An 18,150-nucleotide genomic window follows, 5' to 3' on the forward strand; every position below is an offset into this window, starting at 1 on the left:
AGATCTGCACACACCAGAGACACACAACATTCAAAAGAAGCCGCACAAGAGACGCACAAATTTGAGAGAATCTAGAGAAGAAGAAGTGGCACCCAGACAAAACAACCACACACAACTACGCATTCAAGTAGGTTTGGGACACATATTTGAGACGTGGGAGCGAACGACAAAGGATAATTGAATCACAAGACAGAGGAAATTCATCTGGGAACGAAGAATCAACTCTAACATGTGATTTTTATTTTCTTCCTTGATTTATGATGAGATTTTTGGATATGTTTATGTGTTTGATTATTTCATTATAAACTTATTAGTTGTTTCAAGAGATTGACAAATTTTGAATGGAGTTTCATGTTTTGACTATTATTTTGTCTACTATTATTTATTATTAACAATTTATTTGTGTATTCCTGTTCTGATTTTCTTTCAATTACTTGATCACTAATTGAATTCTTATATTTATTTGAAATCTGGCACTCGGGAGAGGATATTTTGAATAGGATCATAGGAAAACACAATCTAGGATTTTTTTAGACTTCGGGAGGCTTACAATTTCCTTTGAGGTCATTGAAAGAGAACCATAGAACTTGATTAAATTATTTTGTTGTTTGATTTCTGATAGGGATATCGAAATTAGCATTAGAATAATAACATTTACGCGGCGCTTGAGAGAGGCAGTAAATAACAATTAAGGGTTATTGGCCTATAAATTGGAATAGATGATATAATCAATTGATATGATTTGCATGAATGAAAATCGAGTGATATCTTGTATCTAAAACCCTTCTCAGATCGTGTACACAAAGAAACCTTGAAATTATGAATTTTTTATTTTATTTTATTTTAGTTTATTGAATTTTAAAATTTGATTTTCTAAACAAAGTTGAGATTATTTTAATTACAATATTTAGTGTGAATATAAATTTTCAATCCTTGTGGGAACGATACTCTACTTACTCTATATTAAAACTTGACACCGTGCACTTGCGATCACAAAAATTACGCAACACAAATGTTTTTAAAACCCTGGTAAAACTCATTCTGCTCAGGGGCGCCAACGAATATATGGTACCATGCTGGATAGCTAGTCCACGGGGTACTTGTATACTCCCCTATCACCGTAGCATCAAATTTCGCCGTCGCGGCGTCTCTCGGTGATAGACAAAACCATACGGGGTTGAGCCTCCCCTCCCCTCCACATGACCCACATCTCACAATATGCAGTCTAGTATAAAATCATGTATGTGCTAAAATGGTAAAATATGGTACATACAAAGCACATACAAATGCAACATATAAGATCATATATCATGCCGGCTATCTCGGTCAATACTTACGTACCTCTATCATAGTAGGAAAAATCCTAGTAACACCGTCCTAGGTTCCAAGACTACAAGTCAATATCAACTGAGTCACTACTATAGCTCTAAAAGCCTTAAATAAGTTAATATACTTTATAATATTTTTAGGGACCCAAAGTTATACCTGCGTCCGTCTTCAGCCCGTTGCTGTCGAAATGTCCCAACTCTTGGACACAGCTCTGCTACGACTTCCGGAATGCCTGGCCAACTCCTGGACTACGCTCGCCTAAAAGCTTCTAAGAAGCAAGAGAAAAGGAGAGGGAATGGTGCAAGGAAAATGGCCTTATATATTTATAGAGTGCGATTGGATCCTCCGATCGGATCGGAGCGTCCGAACCCCTGCTTCCGATCTCTCCTAGCCAAACATGTGTCAATCAATGGCTGGCTGCCAACAGTCAATCGGAGCCTCCAATTACCTCTTAAGAGCGTCCGATCACATGATGTCATCAAAGCTGACCTCATCCATGACACTATCCTCAGGTACAGTTAGGAGCCTCCGAACCATGATCGGAGCGTCCAATCGCCACAACTTCCGAACTCCAACGGAGCTTCCGATCTGACTCTCAACTCAGGACCTTCAGGGCTATTATCGAATATTCCGAATCCATATTCAAACTCTTTAGACCCATCGGGAAATTTCTTAATCCAGATTTACCCAAATTAATCATAATTACCAAATTAATTACTCAATTTGGGTACGGGTCACTACAGTTCAGTTGTCCAAAAGGACAATACCAATGGACAGTATTAAATTTCAGACTCAAATAAGCACTAGGTATCTTCCAGAGATACATGGACGAATCATTCAAATCATATATAGATTTTTGTTGTGTCTATATATATATATATATGATATATTAATTTACTCAAAAAAATTCAAAAAACATTATAAAGACCTCATGAGAGTACTAGATATTTGTCATAAATATGGGATCATACTTTCTGAAAAGAAAGCACAACTATTTAAAACCAAAATAAATTACCTTGGACTACAAATTGAAGATGATATACATTATTTACAACAACACATACTTAAGAAAATCCATGATTTTCCTAGTGAAATTAAGGATAAATATCAATTAAGAAGATTTCTAGGATTACTGACATATTCCGAAAATTACCTTAAGAAACTAGCAGATATAAGCAAACCTTTACAGGAAAAACTTAAATAGGACTATAAAAGGAACTGGTCAAAAGAAGATAATAATTACATAGATACAATTAAAAAGAAAATAATTAGTAATCTCCCTGAATTATATTTTCCATCAAATAAAGATATAATAATAATTGAAACAGATGCATCAGATGAATATTGGGGAGAATGCTTAAAAACATATACAGGAGAAAGAAATATAGAAGAGCTTACCAAAATAGCTACCAGGAATAATGAAGAATTATACAATTATACATCAAGAACTTTTCAAGGCGCACATCTAAATTATCACTCAAATGAAAAGGAATTACTAGCTTTAATTTTTACAATTAGGACGTATGAAATTTATCTGATCTCTAAACCATTTTTGGTACGGACAGATAATATGAATTTAACATATTTGAAATCAAGAAAAATATCAAGAAATACAGGACGAAACGCATCACGATTAATTGGATGGAAATTGAAATTAAACCACTACCAGTTCGTGTTTCAGCTCATCAAAAGAACGGATAATTCATTACCTAATGCCTTGACCAGAGAACTTCATCCAAATTATACTATCCGTAGTAACAGAATAACAAAAAAGATCCTAAGAGATCCAAAAAATGACTTAAGTAATCCGAACTTACTTTAAAAAGTATGGAGAATATAAATTGATGAAAATAGATTTATATTCAGAAACATAAATTACTTTATGAGTAAATAATGGCTTCAAGTCATCCGAACATACCTTAGAAAGTATGGGCAATATAAATTTATGAAAAGAGATTTACTTTCAAAAACATAAATTACTCTATGAGTAAAATAATCAATCTCATTTATGAAGATTGGTTCGATTCTTGCAAAAAGATCCATAAGTGCAATGATACGCACGATAAAACTATCCGATTTACTCACATAAAGAGTTAAATTACTAACAATTATATATATAAATACGTTTACATGTGCAGAATATAATCAATATGGAGCAGCTAAGTCAATTAAAAGAACAATTGATTGACTTACAATAATAAATTCAAATTCTTCAACAAAAAGAGAAGAATTTAATAAGAAAAATCCAAATGGCAGAAGAGAAAATGGCAACCTCGTCATCATAATCCTCGTTAAAAACACCAATCAAAATGGCAACTCTATTTGACAAAATAATTGAGATGAAAGAAAAACAGTCAGTGGTCACATCCAATGCCGAAGAAATAAAGAAACATTTTTATTCGAAGGATCAAATGAAAAAAAATCAGTTATGGACATCGCGTTCTGAAGGAGGGGTGATTGTGAAACCCCTATCCCACATGGGAAAAATAAAATCTTTAAAATGAGTTTAAAATGGGCTACAATGGACTTCTATAACAACTTGAGTTAATCATTTTCGTAAAGCGAGGACGAATACGAAGTAGTTGCTATAGGGGCCAATTGTGTAGTCGCGTTTGCGCGGGCCTGGGCCGGGGCTTGACATCAACACTCCCGGAGATAGGAGTAAAAACATTAATCGATATGATCTCAAAGACAGGAAAAATTGATGAAAATTCGAAGGTTAAAATAAATTTTTCATCAAGTAAAATTTTATTGACCACATGACATAAAAAAATCAATCGAAAGAAAGATTTAAAAATGTTATCGCAATTTGAGGCACCAATCTACGAATCAAGAGTCGACATGAACAAAGAGACTCAACAAATGCTTTGTAAGAAACTAGGAACTATGATTCACACTCACAAATGTGGACATTGTCTACAAGGAAAGACAGAAGTAACAACTGTCAAGGAAGAAAATTCAATGAAGATGTGGTACGCCAAAGCCAGTAGTGATTCAGACAGTGATACATTGTAATAAAATATTATAATCGTGGACCACACCACGTGTAAAGGCATCTCCATAGATGTTAAATGAGTTGCCTTCAATTATGCAGTGTCAGGGGCGGTCCCCCCTCGTTCTTATACTTGTATGCGGTTCTCCTCGCCTATAAAAGAAGATGATTGTTGTGTAAATGAATAAGTGAAGTTTGAGTCTCTTTCTTTCTTCTTAAGTTTCTTATGTTATGATTCATATAAGAAGTATGAATATTATCATAAAATAAGAAACATAAAATCAGAAACAAATAAAGCCTTATGGAAATTAACTAAAACAAGCAGTGCGTAAGGAGGAAGAAGGCTGGAAGCCCACGGTTGAAGATTTATGGTCAGAGAAAATCTGGAGATCCGTAATGCGAGTACCATTCAAACAAGTGATAGTTGAGGGAAAGAAAGGATTTGTCCTCTGGTCAGAACCAAGAATTGATCAATCAAGGTAACCTTTATGAACCTCATGCTGCCTTAAAATTAAAAATTTATTCGAAAATTCTACTATTGATATTTATAATGCTTGGAATGAATATCAAACATGAAATATGTATTTTAAATAAAAAGCTTCGAGATTAAAGAAATAAAAGTAAAACTTTGTTAAACACAGACCCAGTATGCATTCAGATCTACATTGAAATTTATACAATAAATAAAAAAATATTTCGTTTAGAAGCTTATCTAATTGAACAATATGGCGAAGATAGCTTACAAGATATAGACGACTAAGATGATTCAGGTGATTTTCGTAATATGGTATCAGAGCCTGATTATTAAGAATTAAAATCAGGACTAGAACTTCTATAAATATTTATGGCATCAGGATCCAACAAATCCACATCATCTTTAGGAGAAATATACAAAGAAATACTTATGTATACAAGATATAGAAATAGGATACAAGAACAAAAATATTGGATCAATAAAGGATGTACATCTGTACGATCAAAGTATAAACTTAGCATATTTAATCTAGCAACTAAAAATATCAGTTTCAGAATAGATATGACTAAAGATCTATTAGAGACTCATACAAGATTAGAGACTCATACAAGAGCCCTAAATTACTCTTCGATTCCTGAAGAAGACGATATAATAATCCAAGATATAACAAATATTGAACAAGAACTTATAAATCTTGAAAAAAAAGGTCTTCCGTTATTTACCAACGAAAAATCTAGAAATAAAAGAAATTGAGAGTAATAAATAATATGATTTAAATATCATATTCAACCAACAAAAATTCTTAGAAATTAAGAAACTTAAAAAAATGATAATTATTCACAACAATTGCTAATTAGCCAATGAATTTTTACTAAAATATCTCAAACATTAAACTCAAAAAATAATCATATATTCTATTCTTTAAAAACAAAAGAAAAATCCTTACGAATAAACCTTGAACATAAAAATGAAATACTTCTACTAACGACAACATAAGTAAAATCAATTATGAGATGAGCAAAAGAATCCGAAAGAAATAAACTAAAATATATCTATATTGGAGGAATTTAAATAACAGTTTCAGCTCATTTTAAGAAAGGAATCGATTCACCAATAAAAATTATTGTACGAGATAAACGAATAAATGACTATGAAGATTCTATACTAGGGATAATTACAGGTAATCTCTGTTATTCAAAACTTAAATTTTACTTATATCCAAAATTCTCAGTATCTATACAAGATAGAGATATTAACAGAGTTTTAACACTAGAATATCACTTTAAGAGAAAAGATCTAATGAGATCAGGAAATGCACCAATCAACATACATTATGTTGTTGGATTAGCATTATCAAACAATGTGCATTCAAACAGTTCACAATCTAAAGAAATGATCGAGATTCCAACGATCTTTTAGGACATCACAAGGGTTGAAACACTCAAGAAAGTATTCATTGAAGAAATAAATCCCCATAAAAGAGTTCAGATGATCTCCAAATAACAAAACATTCAATACCAAGAAGATCATTATCATTTGCTAGAAATGAAGATATACTCGAGAAAATTGGAACAATGAACCAAAATATTTTAAAATCAAAACGGCTATCGTTAATGAATCAACTTCATCATAACTATTTTAAATGTCATCCATACTTAAACTAGAGAATGCTCTAGAATAATTAGAGAACAAGCATAACAAGATTAATCTAGCAATACAAGAATTAGAGAAAAATCTCAAGGAATACATCAAATTAGCCACGACCAGATTAATAATAGAACAAGAAAAATATAGCCTGAAAATATTAAGCTACCTTAAAGAAGTTCTTCCAAGGGAAAAAGGAAAAAAAAAGCTAGAAGAAGAACCACCATTCAAAATTGAATCATGGTATAGAAACTCTCTCATTTATGGAAAAACGAAGTATGGAGATGTTTAGTGAAACAGAGCAATCTGATTATGAACAAATAGGAATAAATATAGAAAAAAATGTATCATTCACATCAAGAGTCAGAATAATATAGAGATATGGAGATCTCGGAATCAGAATCAGAATCAAAAGATTATTCTAGACCACAATAACACTACGAATGAATGAAGAGAGTAGTAGAACCAAAAATGAAGAATTTGAATATAACAAAGACCAATACTCTGGGACATATAAAGATGTTAGAGATATCCTTGGGGAATAAAAAATATCAGGATTTGTAAAACAAAATATTTTAGATTTAGTATGCTCAACAACTAAACAAAGGAAATCAAGGATAATCATTGTGCAAATGAATTATAAGTACAAATTCAATTAACTCCATTGTTGGATAAAAGTGAGAATGTCCAAGTATTAACACATGAGATGATAAAAATGACATTGGTAGGAGCAGTAAGAACTTGGATTGAAAACATAGTGATTACAAATCTACCACAAGGTATGACAGAACATCGATATTTTGAATTATTTGTTGATGCCCTGCACCAAGAATTTTTAGGAGTACCAAATAATGATACCCATTTAGTAGCTAAAAACATAGAGCAAAATAGAGCAATTTTTCATTCTAGATAATATCAAATTATGCAATTTATGCTACTTAGAAGAATTTATCTGTGACTATGAAACAAACTATTATCAATTAATAGACGCTGATAAAAAAAACATTACAATTTAAGTATTTTTAATAATATCTCCAATATACCAATAAACAGTAAAGATGAATTCTTAACTAGTCCCTATGTCAAAACGTTAGGAAAAACTATTAAATTTATCAAAGATATTATAACAAAGTAATGTCATGAGGTGACATTAAATAAAAGGATATTCAAATCCTACAAAAAAAATAATAAGTTTTGTTGTGACAAAATAGAATTCATAATAACAGAGTATGACTGTAAAAATAACAGGTCACACAAAAATCTAAAACGGCACAAACAAACCAAAACGTATAAACCTTATAAATAATTCAAGAGAAATTCGTTCCTTATAAGAAAATAAATTCAAAAAAAATTTCTTCAAAAAAAACCTTACAATGAAAATTATATAAAAAATTTGATAACAAAAAACCACATTGCCCAAAGGGTAAAGGAAAGTGAAACGACCCAAACTACTATTTATTTTTTTAAAATACTTTATTTTTTTTCTTTACTTTAAAATAATAATACTATATATATGCTCATACATATATATACTATACTTAAAATAATTTTTCCATAAAATAATATACAATATATAAATATATATTACATGCAATTAAAAATATTATTGTAAATACTTATACTTTATTTTATATCCATGCATGAAAGTCTCATAACATAAAAACTTAAAAATCATAATCTAACATAAAATCTCATGCATACGTAAAAATTCCTTAATCATGCAAATCCATAATAATACTTAATTTTCATGTGCGAAATAAAATAATAACATATAAAATCCCATAATAAATCTCGTATCATAAGCGTGCGATGATCACGGGTAAGCTAGCTGCACTGGATACTCAGACGTCCTCACCGCCAGTAGGAACCACATCATCAGTCATAAAATCATGCTCAAATGAACCATTTAAATCTAGTGAGCCTAGAAGCTCAACACGTTCTATCCTTATATAACAATATGAAACCATATGCAAGCACATATCATATAAAATATCGTGAATATACTTATACATGCATGATTTTAAAAACATTACATAATGATGAATCTTAACCAACATCATCATCATATCTCAACATAAACATCATCGAATACATAATAATATGTTGAGCTTGATCATTATACATAATATCATGTGGCATGTCATAAATTCAAACTTTCATATAGGTTGTATCAAAGCCGAGTGACCGTGACATATTCGATTGATCAATCTAAAAACTAACGTACGTGGCGGTGCGATCTCCACCTCTTTTTCCACTTCACCATGGCTTGTCCCATATTCATAGGCGCATAAACATAATCATATGGAAAGGCAATCGGGCCCAGTATCCCGACTCACAGTCCCGCAAGCATATAGAAAGGGCTCCGGGCCTAGGCATCCCATCTCCAATCCCGTAATTGTCACACGCTCACTTCAAATTCATTAAAATATTTTTACATGCCCATAATCATTCATAAAATATTTCTTTCATAATGCATGAACTTAAAATTCTTCATAATTTCTCATTATCCTTAAAAAACTGCCCACAAATATATATTTAATTATTTTCTATAAAAATCATGCTTATATAAAAATAATACATATATATATATTAAATATATATTTATGAATTATTTTACTTGTCATGGGCTTAATCGATTGGCGAGCTGTCCCATTACTTATGCCCGTTAAACTAGACTAACTCATTAATACATAACCCGGTACATTAATACTTAGACCATCATAACTAAGTCCGATTACTCTCATGGATCACTAGACCCAATACAACTAATAGATAAACTTAAATTAATAACTTAAGCACAACAACCAACTTAAACACTCAAGCCCATTACTACTATAACTTAATAAACTACTTAGACCTATAATTAAATTATCCAGGCCCCAAACTAAACTAACCCGGACCTAGAACAACATGACTTGACCCATCTAACATCTAACCATACCCAAGAAGACCCTGACCAAGCCCCCTAACTGCTGCCCGTTTCAGAACACCACAACCCTAACCCTCTTCACGCCTACTTCTGAGCAGCTGCCCTAAACTCAATCGGACCAATGGTGGTCGGAGCCCCGCCACCCAGACCTTCCTGAGGTCTAGGCGGTCCTAACCAGCGAAGCCTCAGACCGAACACCCTCTACAAGAGCAGCCCGAACTAAAACAACACAGGCCATATCCTCTCAAGTGTAGCCCTGAGCAGTCTGCCAAATCATGTTCGTGTCGCCTGCTACGACCACCCTTGGCCGGAGAGCCACCGCCCAGAATTAGCCAACATCTGGGCGGTACTAACCTGAGCAACATTACCCCAAACCATGCCCTATAGGAGGAGAACAAACCACTCTTCCATGGAACCCTAAATCTGCATTTTCTGCTCCTGTTCTGCTTAACCTGTTCGGCCCTCTTCTTCATTGCTTCAAACGACTAAACCAACCTATCAAATAAACCCCTAATGACCAAAACTTGACCCATGAATGTCCCGGATCAGCCCCCTTCGACAACCATGATAAAAAAACGTAAGAAAATGTAGAGCAACAACCATAAAACATGAACATGCATGAAACTCATGTATTTCTTGTTCGTACCTAGATGCAGGGCGGTCAGACATCTTTCCGGTGCTGTACGGTGGCGCCGATGCTCAATGAACGGGTGAAATCCCCTCCCAAGTAGAGTTCCTCTCCCAAAGCAACAGAGCCATGATGGCTACAACGAGCATCCGAGAAAGAAACGGGCTAGGGTCCAAATTTCTTCGAGATGTTAGTATCCATAGGTAGATTAGATCAAATACCACCCAAAACAGTGGTCAATTTTCGATTTTCCAGAGGCCACGGCCTCAAATCAGGGCGGCGAAGTGGCGGGTGGGGTTGGGAAGGTGTTGGGGATCGATTGGGGGGAGAGAGAGGATATTTGTTGAGCGCATATATCAAACAAGCATATAATTTTTTAAATTTTTACCGTGAAAAAAAAATAATTTTTAGAATAATTTTTTAAAAAATAAAGACAACATTTTTTACAAAAACTGTTGTTGTAGCTTCAAAAAAACCCGCTCATAGACAACAGTTTTTAAAACTGTTTTTTTTACCCCTCAAAGACAATAGTTTTTTAATATTTGTTGTCTTTGATAACAAAAAAACGCTTAAAGACAATAGTTTTAGTTAAAACTGTTGTTAAATAAGAAAAAACAACATTGTTTTGAAAAATTTTTGTCTTTTGAATGTTGTTGTTTTGAGTTTTTCTTGTAGTGTTCATATTAAAAACAGTGTAATATGATCTAAATGGTGGCCAAGAATGGATTCGGGACATGCCATTGTGTTAATTACGCTCAAAACTACGATACCATCACATAGAACGTTGTCTGCGAAAGTGTGTGTGATGGTGAAAAAGACGACTGGTGATCAGATATGGGGGCTAGGTTACGTGAGACAGAGGTGATGAAGGGATTATGAGGGCTAATACAAAATATTTATTTGTATACAAATGGGCTAGGCTTAATAAATAACTTAAACTATTAAGCCCACTAATTTATCAGATTAAAACTTTAAAATTTCGTAATAATTTATTATGAACTTTTGAAAGTGTACTAGCTCGGTTTCATTTTACAAGATTAATTGATTAAAATTAATTAATCATGGATAAGAGGCTTAATATGGATTTTTGATCAAGGGTAGATCGGAAGGTCCGAACCCAATTTCGGAGGGTCCGAACACTTCCGAAGCTCTGTTCCAGGAATCGGAGGTTACGTTGAGTTTGGATCGTCCGAACCATGATCGGAGCGTCCAAACTCAGTTAGGCCATGCATCTGGTGAGGTGTCATCACTGATCGGACACGCAGAATTTTGAAGCCTCCGAAGTAGAGTTCTGAGCGTCCAAACTGTGCATGCAATGACGTGGTCTGCATGCAGAGATCGGAGCGTCCGAACCCCCGATCAGAGCGTCCGATCTTCGCCTATAAATAGGGCATCCGAGAGCCTCATTTCTCACAACATTTACACAATATTTCTCTCATTTTTTGAGTATTTGGGGCAATTTACAACCTTCCTAGGCTCTTTCCGGGAGTTGGCGAGGTGCTCCGGAGTTGCAGCGGAGTGGTGCCCAAGTTCTGGGGCCGTTGTCATCAGTAGGCTGACGACGGACGAAGGTATAGCTCTAGCTCCTTATAGAAAATAGGGAGTATGCTATAGCTTAGTTAAGGTTTTTAAAATCAGATTATGATGCATGAGTATTTTTCATTGTAGTGTAGACTATAGGCTTGGAGTTAGAGCTGGTGTAGCTTGCCTAGTAATTAAAGTACGAAAATATTGTTCAAGATATCCAAACTGAGTATGCATGTATTATGTGATTGCATGTTTTATATGACTTTATATGTATAGCATGTCATGATTGTTCGAATTGAAAGAGTGGGTGCCCAGCGAGCCAACTTGTGGCTAAGGGCTTTGATGACTCTTTGTATAAACAATCTTTTGTTTAATATAATTTACACTTTTATTAATGGCAATGACTTTATCTTTCTTCATATTGTTATATTGTGATATACTATTGTTGTTTTGATAAAGACCTTGAATATACTATAGTGTATGTAAGATGTGGTAGAACATGGAGATGTCTATCATGAAACACATCTTATAGTCACTGTATATTCTAAACTGTTCCTAGTCGATTGAGCCGTCCGATAATAAGGATAAGGATCGCTCGAGTTTGAGACTAGCATTTGCGATGCGGAGTACCACGTTTCATTGGTAAGGAACATAGAGATGTTCGAAGCATGCAAATGGATATTCATATGATGAATGATCGAACTACCCTATCCGGACTTTCCAAGTGGTTATCACTTATCGAGTGGATAAAGTCCGCGGTTTTGGTTGTACACCATTAGTCCTTATTACTTGAAACATCATTGAGACTCTATATGCTAGTACTGTGCTTTGACTCGTTTACCGACTCTATTGGGGTCATCAGGTGTCGGGATTGGGTACAGTTACAACACATATAGGAGTCGATGCTTTGTTGTCAAGGATTCACCACATACTTGCGAGTGTGGATATCCTATGCGATCTGAGGAGATATTAGTGTGACGAATCTCTGGCCAGAGTACATGATGTGATTTAAGAAATGGTTTCTTAGTAGCGCATGCGATGTCACTATTTGATCTTCAAGATGCATTTCATAGTTATCGAATCTCGAGCGACTCTCGATATACCAATGGTTGTTGATTCGATCGGGATATATGGATGAAGGGACCGTACTGTACGCTAACCAAAATCTACTGGTTCTTGTAGGCACTATCAGTGATACCTAGGGAATCATGGGGCGATGTTGCTAGGCGCTCATACCATGATTCGATGGGCAAGTCGGAAATTGTTGTTCCGAGTCACAAGGAGTTGTGAGCCCACGGCTAGCTGTATTCCTGAACCATTGAGGGTCACACAGTGTAATGGATTTTTAATCCCCGTTGAGATAGTTAAATTTAAAGAGTTAAATTTAATGAACGAAGAAGTTGGACTTCTTATTTAAGAGTAGAGGAGTAAGATTTCCTAAAATGACATAGGGATGGCCATTTTTGGAAATCACAGAATTCGGATTCAGAAAAATTTATCTTGACTTTAAAAGGTGCAGAAATGGTTTCTGTGCACATTGGTGAAATCGGTTTATCAATCGGAGTCACGATGAATTTTATATTAATTTCTGAACATGCGGGCTTTGCTTGTCGGGCTTGAACTTATGACTAATGGGCCCTAAGCTGTTAGTGGCCTGCATTATAAATAAGTTATTGCAGTACAGAAATTACAACATAACAGGCACAAAATTTTCGAAAACCCTAAGCTATTTTTCTTAAAGTGGCCGCCCCCTCTCCCTCTCTCTACTCGAGAAAAATTCCAGCCTGTGATTTTGAATTACAGTCTGGTTTAACGGATCAAATTCGTTAACTCTCTTCGTAGAAAACTTCTGATAGATTTTCTAGTGCAATCTATCAGAGGGATTAAATCTCTATTCGTGGACCTGATTGAAGAACTGTTCGTCCATCGGTTCCAGGGAGATACAACAAGAGCAGAGAAATCTGTTGGTGTCCAGAATCTCGATTCGAGATTAAAGGTAAAAATTTTATAATAGTTATTTAAATTTTTACACACACAATTTAATCGTAAAGATTTGATACCCAATATGGAATCGTTCCATATAATAAAAATTTTAAACTTCCGCTGCACCGGGTATCAATCTTGTTTGATCTGAACGCCGCGCACTCCAACAGTGGTATCAGAGCCAGGTTGCTCAGATCAAGCGATTAAATTAATCGATTGTACAAAAATTTTTAGGCCTCGGTTTTTGAAACAAAATAAATATTTTAAAATAAAAATATTTTTTTTTTCGGGCAAAAACCCGGGCAGCGATTGGATCGCTGCCCGGGAGGGGCAGCGCTGGGCGCTGCACAGGGCGGCGCACGGCGCTGCCCAGGGCAGCGCACGGCGCTTCCCAGGGCAGCGATCGTCGCTGCCCTAGGGGCAGCCGGGCTGCCCGGCCCGGGAACGTCCCGGGCGGCCCGCGGGAAAAATTATTTTAATTTTTTAAATTAAATTTTAATATGTTAAAATTCTATTTTTGGTCCGATCGAAAATTGTTTTGATTGGTCCACGAGGCGTCGGATCGAATTGTTCGAGTCCGAAAATTTTAAAATTGATTTTTGGATAAATTTGAATTTTTGGAAAATTTTAATATTTTATCCTTTAATTGAATTTTGAAATTAATTAATTTTTGGTACAATTGATGATAAGATGTGATCTTATGGATATATTGAGTAAAATATGATTTTATGTATAAAATTGGATTTTATAGATAAAATATGATTTTATTTGATAAAAGGATAAAATATGATTTTATATGTAAAATAAGATTTTATGTATGAGATATGATTTTATCTTTTTAAATTTAAATTGCCATTGCATGTTATCCAATAAATTAATTTTGAATTAAATGTTATTGGATAAGGATGATCGATTGCCATGACCAATTTTGTAGGTGTATGTTAGGAATTTACATTTGTTTTATTGTTGTTGGTTTTATTAATGGGCCTGGTTTATGGCCCAATATGAATGTCATATGTAATAAAAGTGGGCTTGGTTTATGGCCCGTTCCCACCCCTTAAAAATGTATCCCCTACTTGTCATTGTTATTTATTGTAAATACATTAGATTTAGTGGGAGATCAAGATTTGAAGATGGAGGTGGGCCCAGCAGACAATAAAGACAGAAGAAATGTAAATTGGAAGCAAATGTAATAGGATTGCATTTCATACTGCATATTACCTAGGATTGGACTAAGACTCGTGATTGGCAACCACGGGTCGATTAGAAATGGAATCGATCATCCTATATAATATGTGATATTATAGTTGTATGCATGTTTTAGACAAAATTGTGTGAATCCGACAAGCATACAAAATTTTAAAAATGATGAGACAAATTTTTATAATTAAAAATCCCTCATTTTAAATATGATTTAAAATTGATATCAAGATAAATAAAGGAAATTTAAATTTGTTTAAATGTTCCTACCTTCCATCAACGATCAATGTATGAGATGCTACCCGCGGATACGGTCCGGCTCATATTATTGGGGGGGCCCGTTCGTCGGAAAGCTGTACATTGGATCGACACATGTTGTAAGTTGGGTGGAACTCCCATGGGATCGGCTCATATTATTGGGGGATCCACATGGCGACCGTCCATCACAACTTAATATTGATGGGTCATCTTCACATGTCACAATAATCGGCGTCATATTATTGGGCCCTTATTGGACATGAGGTAAAAAACGTGGAGGTTGCTTTAGAAGCAATTGGGCTCTACCTTTTGAAAATTATGGTTGGCTGATATTATTCGGGACTATAAGTTTGTCAATTGGACTCCATGTTCTCACTAAGGAAAACAGTTTCCCGTTTTCACTAGAGGGTAGTGAAATCGTTAAAATAGTGGGAGTGAGATTCATAAAATAAATTTCGCCTATTTTATGTCTTAGTAAATTGCTTAAACAATCACTGATATTTGTCTGTTTCTTTTCAGTATTTCATACAATGAATTCGCGTAATCCACTTTTCTCGATCCTCGAACAAAATAAGTTGACTGGCGCCAACTATACGGAATGGTTCCGCAAGTTGAAGATTGTCTTGACTTCGGAGAAGATGCTCTACGTGTTAGAAAAATCTCCTCCGAAGGAAGCACCAGCTGACGTAAGTCCAGAGGAGTTAGCGAAGCTTGATACATGGTGGGACCATGATATCAAGACCAAATGCTATATGCAAGCCTCGATGTCTGATGAACTCCAGAGGCGATTTGAGGACACCGTGAATGCTGCTGACATTCACGTTCAACTCAAGGAACTTTTTGGGGCTCAATCGAGGGCTGAAAGGTTCGCTACTGTAAAGGAGCTAATGACGTGTCGCATGCGTGAAGGGACTTCGGTCCGTGATCATGGGGTACGAGTGATTTGGCTCATACAGAAGTTGGCAACCCTTGATTTGGTGTTGGAGCATGAACTCAACGTGGATTTACTACTTCTGTCTCTTCCTTCTTCGTTTAACAGTTTTGTGGTAAATTTCAATATGAACAAGATAGAGGCCACCCTTGAAGAGATGGTCAATATGCTTGTGACATATGAATCCACATTAAAGAAGGATAAACCGGCTTTCTTGGTGGGCTCCTCTTCTTCTGCTAAAAAGGGGCCAAGTACAAAGGGCAAGAAACGTTCTGCCCCACCCAAGAAAGTCGAACCCGAGAAAAAGTACAAGACAAAGGCTTCAAACAATGAAAAATCCAAGGATGTTTGTCATTACTGCAAGAAGCCCAGTCATTGGAAGCGTAACTGCAAGGAATATCTAGAGCAGTTGCGAACTGCGAAGGGTATGTTCTATATTGAAATAAATGTTTCACTTAATACTACTTCTTGGGTATTGGATACCGGATGTGGATCTCACATTTGCAATGATTTGCAGGTGATGACAAGAAGTCGCAGGCTTAGGATGGGTGAGACCCAGCTGAGGCTCGGAAATGGTTCCAGAGTTGAAGCAAAAGCCGTGGGAGATGTTTATTTAATTTTGCAGAATGGTTTTAAGTTACTTTTAAGAGATGTTTTATTTGTTCCGGATTTAATTAAAAACATTATTTCTGTTTCTATGCTTGATAGAGATGGTTATTCTTGAAATTTTGTGAATGGGATTTGCAATATTTACGAGAATGAATGTTTGATTGGAAATGGACAACTTGAAAACGATCTATACAACTTAAAACTAAAAGACGTTCCAATAAATTATGTTGATAAACCGGCAACAACAAACAAAAGGAAAATCGATAGCCAAAACCCGGCAAACCTTTGGCACGCTAGGCTAGGTCATATTTCCTCAAGGAGGATGAACAAGCTAGTGGGAGAAGGCATGTTTGATATGTCTGATATTAACTCTCTACCTACTTGTGAATCCTGCCTAAAAGGAAAAATGACTAAATCTCCTTTTAAGGGGAAACCTGAGCGTAGTCAAAATCTGTTGGATTTGATCCATACAGATGTTTGTGGTCCATTTAGAGTTGGGACTCAATATGGCCACACCTACTTCATTACCTTTACTGATGATTATTCAAGGTATGGGTATTTATATTTAATGAAATATAAGTCTGAAGCATTTGAAAAGTTCAAAGAATTCAAGGCTGAAGTAGAAAACAAGCTAGGTAAAAGTATTAAAGCACTTAGATCGGATCGAGGTGGAGAATACTTGAGTACCGAGTTTTTGGACTATCTGAAAGAGAATGGGATTCTCTCTCAGTGGACTCCTCCTATGACACCACAGCTGAATGGTGTATCGGAGCGTCGTAATCAAACTTTGTTGGACATGGTTCGATCCATGATGAGCTTCACTGAGCTTCCACCTTCGTTTTGGGGCTATGCGCTTGAAACGGCGGTATTGTTGTTGAACAACGTCCACACTAAAGCAGTGAACAAAACGCCATACGAGTTATGGAATGGCAAAGCTCCTAAGTATTCGTACTTGAGGATTTGGGGATGTCCTGCTTACGTGAAGCGGACAGTGGGAGATAAGTTGGATAGTCGATCCAGCTTATGTTATTTTGTAGGGTATCCGAAGAATTCAATCGGATATTATTTCTATTATCCTGCTGAAACAAAGGTGTTTGTTTCGAGGAATGCCACCTTCTTGGAGAAGGAGTTCTTATTGGATAAGAAAGGCGAGATGATGGAACTCGAAGAAATTCGAGAAGAACCCGAAATACAAAATAACGATCCTACACCTCAGGAACCATTGATAGACACGCCTGTACCTAGAAGATCCGAGAGGACTTCTAGACCTCCTATTCGATATGGTCTTCTTCTTGAAGGGGATCAAGATGAACCCGATGTTGGATGTGATCCAAGAAACTTCAAGGAAGCAATTTCTGATGTGGATTCAAATTTATGGCTTGAAGCTATGCAGTCGGAAATAGATTCGATACATACAAACCAAGTTTGGTCTTTAGTAGATCCTCCCGATGGAATTGTTCCAATAGGGTGTAAATGGATCTACAAGAGAAAGCTTGGGCCTGATGGTAAGGTATTGACCTACAAGGCGCGATTGGTGGCAAAAGGTTATACTCAAAGACAAGGAGTTGACTATGATGAAACCTTTTCACCAGTTGCAATGTTCAAGTCCATAAGAATCCTTATTGCCATAGCAGCATGGTATGAC

The sequence above is a fragment of the Henckelia pumila genome, chromosome 4 (assembly GCF_033568475.1).
Source record: "Henckelia pumila isolate YLH828 chromosome 4, ASM3356847v2, whole genome shotgun sequence".
Classification (NCBI taxonomy): domain Eukaryota; kingdom Viridiplantae; phylum Streptophyta; class Magnoliopsida; order Lamiales; family Gesneriaceae; genus Henckelia; species Henckelia pumila.